The 10,737-nt window shown below is 39.1% G+C and overlaps 1 pseudogene; it reads left to right on the forward strand.

Moving 5' to 3' along the window:
- The first annotated feature begins 2,340 nt into the window (after window positions 1-2,340).
- LOC101417651 (serine/threonine-protein phosphatase 2A 55 kDa regulatory subunit B delta isoform pseudogene) lies at window positions 2,341-3,130 on the forward strand (annotated as a pseudogene).
- Window positions 3,131-10,737: the final 7,607 nt, after the last annotated feature.

The raw sequence follows: 10,737 nt of genomic DNA on the forward strand, positions 1-10,737 counted from the left end.
TTTTTTCTATTCTCTTCTCTTTCTGTTCTCCTGTCTTCTCCAGTTCAGATGTTCTGACTTTGAAATCACTAGTTCTGTCTCCAAGCAAATCAAATCTGCTCTTATGCACCTCTAATGTATTTTTTAATTTTTTATTCATTTTTTTAAAATATTACATTCAAAAAATATGAGGTCCCATTCAACCCCACCACCCCCACCCCACCACTCCCCCCACAGCAAAACTCTCTCCCATCATCATAACACATCCATTGCATTTGGTAAGTATATCTCTGGGCATCGCTGCACCTCATGGTCAATGGTCCACATCATAGCCCATACTCTCCCACGTTCCATCCAGTGGGCCCTGGGAGGATCTACAGTGTCCAGTAATTGTCCCTGAAGCACCACCCAGGACACCTCCAAGTCCCGAAAACGCCTCCACATCTCATCTCTTCCTCTCATTCCCTGCACCCAGCAGCCATCATAGCCACTTTTCCCACACCAATGCCACATTTTCTCTGTGGACCTTGGATTGGTTGTGTCCATTGCACATCTATGTCAAGAGGAGGCTTAGATTCCACATGGATACTGGATGCAATCCTCCTGCTTTCAATTGTAGGCACTCTAGGCTCCATGGTGTGGTGGTTGACATTCTTCAACTCCATGTTAGCTGAGTAGAGTAAGTCCAATAAATCAGAGTGTAGGAGTTGAAGTCTGTTGAGGCTCAGGGCCTGGCTATCCTATTGTCAGTCCAGAGATTCAAATCCCCTAGATATATCTTAAACCCCAGCACCAACTACAATTCCAGTAAAGTAGCATGAAAGTCTTGTGAAAAGAGATCCCATCTGTGTCCAGCTCCATCACACAGAAACACCAGCTCCAAAGAAGGGCCAACTGGCATGGCAGTGAACCCCATCTGCCATGACCATAGAGTCTGTGGGTCTCTTTAGCCCTCAAAAGAACCAATACCTGGGGTTGTATCTACTTTATCTGTCTCTGAGACTCTGCTCAGCTGTGCATAAGGGCAATCCTTCTGACAACCTCCAGACTCTTTTTTAGAGACTCATAGCCATATAAACTCATTTCTCCTTTCCATTTCCCCCTTACATTAGGTCAAACAGCATTTTAAACTCCTGTTATTATATGTAGACAGGGATATTCTGCTGGTCTGCACTGAACCTTTAATTCAAGGTCATTTTCTAGTTGCATCATCAGCTGGTACTTGGTAGTGATCCCTCGGTGCCAGGGAGGCTCATCCCCGGGTGTCATGTCCCATGCTGGGGGGTCTAATGTATTTTTAATTGTATCCATTGTGTCTTTCATTTCCATAAGCTCTGTTGCTTTTCTTTGCAGTCTTTCAAATTGTTCTTTATACTCACTGAGTATCTTCTTAATATCTTTTATCACTTTAGTCATATTTTCTTTCAATTCTTTGAATTGATTTAAGAGAGTTGTGTGATTATCATTGATTAGTTGCCTTAATTCCTGTATCTATTTAGGATATTTGGTTTGTTCCTTTGTCTGGACCATCTCTTCCTGTTTCCTACTATGGCTTGTATTGTTTTGCTGATGTTTAGACATCTAATATGGTGGGGAATTTACTCTGTTGGCCAGTTTCTCCCTCTTGCCTATTTTTTGTCCCACAGCTCTTCTTTGATATTTGATTCAACCTATTATATGTCTCTCAAGTTGTGCAGCTTAAGTTATCAAGATTGGGCCAGGGACTCACTGCAGATTTTCTGCCAAGAGTTTGGGTTAAGAGACACTAAAAGCAACTTATCTCTGTGCATTTTCCAGTCCAGTCAGAAATGGTGTCTGTCAGCATACCTTTATATGGAGGTGTTTCTTTCCACCTCCACTTTCCTGTTTTTGCTCTGACCAGAGTTGAGATTCAAAGTGGGCTCTGCTGGCTGAATTCACTGAAGAGAAGCCCCCTGTCTCCCCTCCTTTTCCCTTGTAACAGCTGACAGGGAGGAAGATATCTGTTCCCCCCTACAGTCAACTGCAGTGAGTCAGGGGTTTTATCCCAGATTAATATCTTGGGGTTGGGAGCCCTTCCTGGCCATGGCAGGGGTTTGGTAAGTCACATTTGTTATTTCAGGTTCTTCATCTCTCTATCCCTCAGCCTCCTGTGAGTTCTGTAGCACTGTCCTGGTCTGTTGACCCCCAAAGCAGGTCCCTCAGACAGTTTTTGTCCCTTTCTCCTGCCTACTCCAAGACCATCTTCCTAGCACTCCTATCTCCCTTATACTTTTGATGTAACTTTTCTATAATCTAAAATATCTTTAAAAATAAAGTTTATTTTATGAAATAAAAAATCATTTCAGAATTATAGCAGTACAAGTCCCAATATTGAAGCCTATGGACCTTATGTTAGAAGTAAGACCACCATGGATTTTTGCAAATGCACACATGCATCACATAAATTCCATTTAAGTTAGTGACCATGAAATCCATCTTTTTGCAGATGAGCTAAGAATTAATGTATAACATTATAGAAATAAAACCCACAGACATGGAAGAACTGCCAGGAGTGGTACTACAGTAGCAGTAATTACACCAGTATAATGTAGTTGGTACATTGCACCAGCATATTGCATGTGTCTCCAGCAAAAATAAAAAACTATAAGACTTTGCAATCTGCATTCTTCAGGCTAGTGTAAATATCATTCTAAATTTTTTGGAGATTCTGATGATCCCAGTAGTAGGTCATTCTTTTCTGAAATAATATCTTTCACATCTGATGTAAAATTTAGTCATAGAAGTTGAAATGTTATGACAAAAGACTACCTTAAATTTGAAGTAAGAGACCTGACTATGGAAAATAGCTCTGTTGAGACACATCAGATTCATAAATATCTTGAAAGCATGCTTTATTCTCTGTACAAAAATGACTGCATTTTTTTTACAGGTTTGAGTGCTAATGGTCAGTTCTGAAAGTGCCATCATGACTGGCTCATACAAGTTCTTGAGAATGTTTGATAGAAATACATGGGAGGTGGGTGGGGGATATTACATTGGAAGCTTCATAAGAAAGCAGCAACACCTCAAACCATCATGTAGTTCAAGAAAATATGTATAGGTGGTAAGAGAAATAAAGATGAATGTTGACACTCTGGACTTCAATAAGAAGATTCTTCATACACCCTAACAGCTCCTGGAGAATATATATTTTTTACTGTATCTGCCTTCAATAACTTGTGTGTATTTCCAGAACAAAATCAACTAAAGATGCTAATTTGAGGATCAAGTTTATCTCACGGTTAAACCATGTCATTTTTCCATAAAAGAAAAGTTATTATTGCTATTTCCTTTGAGAACAGTGATGCAATTACTTCCCTTTATAGATAAAGGACAGAAACTGACATGGAATTGAGTCCATGGTGTATTTTTTTCTTTAGTGAGGTGGGATATTAATTGTTACTGCTCAAGTGTAAAATCTACTCTAAGAAGCATTGTGGCCAGTGTTCACAAAGCGCCATTATTCAAACTAAATTTACTTATTTAAGCCGAGCTTGTTTCTAGTTTGTAAACCAAAAAAATTAACATTTCAGAAAAAAATTGTTGTCATATATATTTCTCTCCAATTTGTTCCCCTTTCTCTGGCATATGAGTCTTCAAACATACGTTGTGCTTTGTACACATTCCTTCTCCCTCCTTCATCTGGCTTCAGGTGGTTTTACTATTGATGTTCAGACAGGTTCAGAGTGAGGTCATTCAGCACATTTTTCAGGTACTCACCTATTGTATCTACAATCATACCCTCTGGTGAAACCACTTAATAAAAAGAAAAGACTATAAAAAGTGATTTTGGGCGGCAGACTTGGCCCAGTGGTTAGGGCATCCATCTACCACATGGGAGGTCCACAGTTCAAACCCCGGGCCTCCTTCACCTGTGTGGAGCTGGCCCACGTGCAGTGCTGATGCACACAAGGAGTGCCCTGCCACGCAGGGGTGTCCCCCACGTAGGGGAGCCCCACGCGCAAGGAGTGCACCCCATAAGGAGAGCTGCCCAGCACGAAAGAAAGTGCAGCCTGCCCAGGAATGGTGCCGCACATGGAGAGCTGACACAACAAGATGACACAGCAAAAAGAAACACAGATTCTCATGCTGCTGACAACAGAAGCGGACAACAAAGACGCAGCAAATAGACACAGAGAACAGACAACCAGGGTGGGGGAGGGGGAGGGGAGAGAAATAAATAAATAAATAAATAAATCTTATTTTTAAAAAGTGATTTTGAACTGAATTTGTGGCAGTTTGATATTGTTTATGAATTCCAAAAATAGATATTGGATTGTGTTTATAAACTGCTCTTTTCCTCTGGGCATATTAGATTGTATTAGATTCAGAGGTTTCACTTTTACTTTATTAATTCAAGATTAGGGCTTTTATTTGACCATGTCATTAGGGCATCCAGGTTTGAGGCCTACCCCTTTGGTTGGGCTAAAACAGACTTTCACACAGAAGTAAGACAGTAGACACACAGAGAAGCAGATACACAGGAAGAGAGAGTACGCCATAGACACAGCCCCAGGAAGAGAGATGAGCCTGATAGTCTATAGCTGACCTTGTGAAGAGAACAGAGCAGCTGAGCTCAGAAAGAAACAAGCCCCAGAGAGAGTGACAAGCCTTATGCCAGCCTACAGCTGATATCTGAAGAAGCTGGGGTCACAGAGCCTTAGGAGAAAGGAGGAAGGCTGAGCCCTCACAGACATCACCTGCCATCTTGCATCAATACGTGCCAAAAGACTTTGGGTGAGAAAGTAGCTCTTATGGTACATCGAGTTGGAGTCTTTAGGGCCTGGTAACTATAAGCTTCTACCCCAAATAAATACCCTTTATAAAAGCCAACCAAGTTCTGGGACTTTGCCCCAGAACCCCTTTGGCTGACTAATACAGAACTCATAGTCTTTTTATTGCTTTGGTTGTATATGATGCAATTATTCTTTGGGACAATTTGAAAACCTTTTTCCTTAATTGACAGAGTGGTAGACTGTGTGTAGTACTTCAAACTCTAAATTTGTTCCCAAACTGCCATAACTTTGTGTTTTTTTCAATAACAGATTTATTGATTTTTAATCTGCATATTATAAAATTCATCCATTTAAGTGTACAATTCAATGGTTTTTAGTGTATTTAAAGTTGTGCAACCATCACCATAATCAATTTTAGAACATTTTCACTACCACCACCCTCATAAAAACCTTCACACATTAGTAGTCACTTATCCTATCCCCTGAGTCCCAGACAACCACTAAACTACTTTCTGTCTCTAAAATGTTCTATTCTGAACATTTAATATTAATATAATTATCCAATACATGGTCTTCAGTGAGTGCCCTTTTTCAATTATCACAGTATTTTCAAGGTTAATCTGTGTTGTAGCATGTATCAGCACTTCACTCATTTTTATCACCAAATAATATTCCATTGTGGGAATATACCACATTTGTTTATCCACTCATTGATTGATGGACACTTGGGTTTGTTTCTACCTGTTGACTATTATGACCAATTCCTCTGCGAACATTCATGCACAGGTTTTTGTGTAGACATATGTTTTTATTCCTCTTTGAGTAAATATAAATTCAGTAGTAGTGAGAGAAATCATATGACTCAAAAAGACTAAAATATTTACTATCAGGCCTTTTACAGACAATAGCAAAATTACGCTTTTACCCAATGATGCGGCTTTCTTTGTACATGTTAACCCTCTCCTTTAAATATGATACAAAGTTTCTTATATATATTTGAATGATGTTCATTCCTTTTCCAGCTGAGTCATACTCCCCCTTTCATGTCCCATAACTTAAAATGTAAGATGTAAAGTTAATACTATTAACACATGATAATATGCTTATTTCTAGACAGCACTCAGCTTCTTGTTTGATACTCTGACCTCTAGCTTCTCCCCATTCCAATTAATTCTACATACTGTACTCATTACATATTGGGAAGAAAGTGTTTCATATTTTTGCCTTCTATTTTCAGCTCAGGAAGTCCATGTTAACACAAAGCTGGACTTCAATAAGTAAGTGTAAGGTAATTAATAGAATGGGTATTTAAAGTATCATCAATTGTGTAAGGAATGTTTTAGGAAATCTGCTAACTCTGTCTCTGGTCTCCCTCTCTTGTGAATTCAATACTTTAAGAATGAAAGGACACAGATGAAATTATTTTGGACAGTCTTATGTCTGCTTCATCTAAACTACTGCTTATGTAACCTCTAATAAAATTAGTTTTAACTGTAAATAGAATGAGAATTGTTTATTCCTCAACTACAGAAGTGAGTTTGGATCAATTTTCAGGTACTTAAAATAGCATGAACATGATTAAGGAAATAGAAATAATATTAATGATAAAAATATAAAAATAATTTCGTACATTTTAGCCCTGCTATTTATTGATGGTATAGTATTTTGAAGCACATGTGGGCAATACATGTGCATGTAGGGTGACATGGACAGTAGATCTAACAGCTGGAATATTAGGGGCTTGAGGGTAAAAGATCAAAAACAACAACTTATTTTCATTCCCATGAGGAAATAAAGGATCACCAAGTGCCTGACACACGACCTGACATATTGTAGGGGTAGAAGAAATTTATGCTGAATATCTGACTACTGATTTATTTATAATATCAAATGGGATTTTTATAAATTGAGAGGTTCAAGTTGCCTTAAGGAATGGTCATAGGATTATAGAACATTACCTTTTGAAACTGATTATAAGGGGGGATATAGATTGTCAAATTCTAAAAATTGCTGAAATTATATATGTTCTTGTAAATAAATAGTTCATCCTAGACAAAATTAGATGGATGGACTGAAAAGTGGTTGTTTCCTGTTTCTATGTTGCTACAATTTCATGTCTTCATGTTGATGTGTTTTTTTATTTTATTATTATTGTTTTTCTTCTTATTCTTTTAACCTCAAGACTCAAATACCCAAGAAAAGATCAAAATGACATAGATGAGGTGAAAATGAATGCATTAGCAATAAAGGGAATGTATGTGAAAGTAAAAGTATTTTCTAAGCCTTTGGCAGGACTCTGAGGAAATCCAAATGCCAGGAGGCTGTTCTAACTCTGACATCCCTCTGCTTTCTTCCACAGACAGGCCACAGAAGATGAACAAAGTTAACCAGTTCCACTGACCAAAAGACTGGTCAATTCCCATGTTTGACAATGCCCCATGGCATAGTAGCTCCAGAATTTCAAGGAATGTGGCAGAGTGGTGGAAGACTCTGGGTTCTCAGCCTCCCCTTCCCAAGACAACTTCCTGTTTGTTTCTGGATCAAGTGCTAACCTAGTAGTCCCCAGGCTCTCAGTCAAAATTAATGCACCTTGCATGACATGGTATCAAGATCTGAATGGCCCAACTGACCAGATGGGTTTTGTTTGTTTGTTTGTGTTTTGTGTTATGTTGTTCTGGTTTTTTAGGATAAAGAATTAATAAGCTTCACATATCAGCTCGCCTAGGTAACCTTTATTTACTGCATTACTACAGCCACCATGGCTGGTTACTAAGGATGTTATTTGAGTAGCTCCCAAAACCATCCACATACTCTGTAAGGAAGGCTACTGCTATATATATGGCTCTGAAATTCCAAAGTGTTGTCGAATTCTAGAAATTAGATATATTTAAGTAATAAGTAATAAACAAATGTATAGCAGTTTGGCCTTGCTTATGAATTCCAAAATTAGATATTGGATTTTGTTTGTAATCTGGTCTGTTCCTCTGGGTGCATTAGATTGTATTAAATTCTGAGGTTTCACTTTTACTTGATTAAATTATGACTAGTGCTTTGATTTGGCCACATCAGTAGGATGTTGAGTCCCCACCCACCAAGGACTCAACACAGAGAAAACAACACAGCAGCAGAGAGAATTTAGTTTTTGATGCTGGAGCCCTAGGCAGAGAGCTACGCCATTTGCCTGATAGTTTCCTGCCGAAGAGACCAGATTCCTGAATAGCAGAGAAAGCCCAGAAAGAAACAAGCCCCAGAGAGAGACAAGCTTTATGCTAACCTATAGGTGAGAATGGAAGGAGCTGGGACCACTGAGCCTTAGGAGGAAGAGGAAGGCTGAACCTTCACAGAGACTGGCAGCCATTTTGCACCAACATGTGGCAACAGACTTTGGTGAAGGAAGTACCTCACACTTTATGGCCTTGTGACTGTAAGCTTCTACCCTAAATAAATACCCTTTATAAAAGCCAGTAGAGTTCTGGTACTTTGAATCAGCACACTTTTGGCTGACTAATATAAAATGCTATTACTGTGTATTGATTTTAAAGGTTTTTTGAAATCCTCAGGGATTATTTTTCTAGTGCTCAAATCACCTCATACTGAAATTTCAAATGCAAACACCCTCCTAAGAACCACCAGCATGGTCTTTATTAATAAGAAACTATCTGCATATTCTTTTCCAAAAGTATTTTAAAAATTGCCACTTGTAGCAATTTCTCTTTATTATTCTCTCCCAGTAAAAAATTCAAACCTTTTGTCCAACTGACAGATAATTAGGTATTTGTATGAACTGGGTCAAAATGAAAAATTATATTTTTCCTATTTCAAAACTTTCAGTACCTCCCCTTTGCGGAATGTAATCCAAAAATCCTTAGGTGGGCATTTAATGCCTCCACTATTGCATCCTGAAAATGCACATTAATCCTTATTTCCAACCATGAAAAAACATGAATTTCCATTTTGGAAGATAGAATGTGCTCAAATTCAAGAATAAGTTAATGATGCTATAACCACAGTGGACAGTCCCTGTCACCAGAATACAACATGAAAATTTCTACCCCTGGGCTCCTGCACATACTATTCTTCCACTGCTACCTCCTCCTTCCCTTTTCTCCTCCAATCCAAATCCTGCAAGGATCTCCCATTGTATTTTGGTGATGTCTCCATTGATAAACCCTATAATTGTTTTATTAATTTGGAACTTTCTGCCTTGTAGAGTAAGTGACTTTTGTAAATTAACAATAGTTATTATGTATTGAAAAGAACTATGTCCCAGGCAATAAACTTGCTATTATATATGAATAATCTTTTATGTTCACAATAACCCAGAAGGTATGTATTAATATCCCCATTTACAGTAAAATTCAGGTTCTTAAAAAAACAGCAACAAAGAAATTTGCCCAAGGTCACCCTGCTAGTGAATGTCAGAGCCAGGATATAAAACTTGGCTCCAAACACCATAATCTTTCCAGTATGGCACCCTATTTCATTTTGTTTGTTGATTTCATTCATTCATTCAGCTAATATATTTTCTTTTTTTTTAAAGATACATAAATCACAGAAAATATTACATTAAAAAAAAAATAAGAAGTTCCCTTATACCCCACTCCCCACACCCCCACTCCTCCCACGTCAACAACATTTTTCATTAGTGTGGTAAATTCATCGCATTTATTGAGCACATTTTGGAGCATTACTACACAGCAAGGATTATAGTTTATGTTCACACCCTCTCCTAGTCCATTCAGTGGGTTATGGCAGGATATATAATGTCCTGCATCTGTCCCTGTAATATCATTCAAGGTAACTCCAAGTCCCAAAAATGCCCCAATATCACACCTCTTTTTCCCTCTCCCTGCCTTCAGCAACATCCATGGCCACTGTCTCCACGTGAATGATATAATTTCTTCCATTGCTAGAGTCACAATAATTCTATAGTAGAATACCAGTAAGTCCACCCTAATTCATATTTTATTCCTCCATCCTGAGGACCCTGGGATTGTGAGGTCCATTCCACCTCTAAACAAGGGGGTACTTAGGGGAGGAGGATTGATATGGGGTGTCATTGATGGAGAATGCATGGGTAGGAGGGAGTTCTCCAGGGCATGCATATAGTGTATGTAGGTATGTTCAAATGTTCGTTGGATATTGACATAAGGGTAGTTTCACATGACAACTGAGGGAGTGTTAAGTTCCCATTCTGGGAAACTCTGTCACATTCTCCAATGGAGCAGCAACAATCCCCCAAGTGCAAGGGCAAAGACCAGTGATGAAGGATGGCCCAATGATGGGCCCTTGATACTGATGACTATGCTTATGAGCCTGTGTGCTTGAAATTTCAACTAACCCTAGAGCTGCAGGGTACCTAAGAGTTACCTCCTGAGAACCTCCATGTTGCTCAAATGTGGTCAATCTCTAAGCCAAACTCAGCATGCAAATGCATTACCTTCCCCCAGCATGGGATATGACTCCTGGGGCTGAGCATCCCTGATGCCAAGGGATTACTACCAATCACCAGCTGGTGATGCAACTAGAAAAAGACCTTGAATAAAGGGGGGAATGGTAAAGACAAATGAGTTTATATGGCTAAGAGACTTCAAAATGAGTCAGGAGATCATCAGAGGGGTTACACTTAGGCACATCTCAACAGGATCTCAGAGACAGCCAAAGAAGATACAACCCCAGGCAGAGGTGCTCCTGACAGCTATGGAGACACCCAGGTCCTTCAGCTAATGTATCTTCTTAACCAGGTCAGAACTCCCCACGGCAAGTAGGTTTGGTGGGAGATTACTGAAACTGGCCCTGAGAACCAGTGATGTCACAGTCTACAGGCTTTTAGTTAGGGACAAGAAAAAGGAGGAAAGCAGGCTGACACTAAGGCTTCTGGTTTAAGGAATGATTATCATGCCTTAAATTAATGTCTTGAACCAAGAGGAGGGGTGGGCTTGGTGAGAAAAATAGTAAGTTCTATTGTGAGTATACTGAGTTTGAAGTTCCCTTTACTTCC

The sequence above is a fragment of the Dasypus novemcinctus genome, chromosome 13 (assembly GCF_030445035.2).
Source record: "Dasypus novemcinctus isolate mDasNov1 chromosome 13, mDasNov1.1.hap2, whole genome shotgun sequence".
Lineage (NCBI taxonomy): Eukaryota > Metazoa > Chordata > Mammalia > Cingulata > Dasypodidae > Dasypus > Dasypus novemcinctus.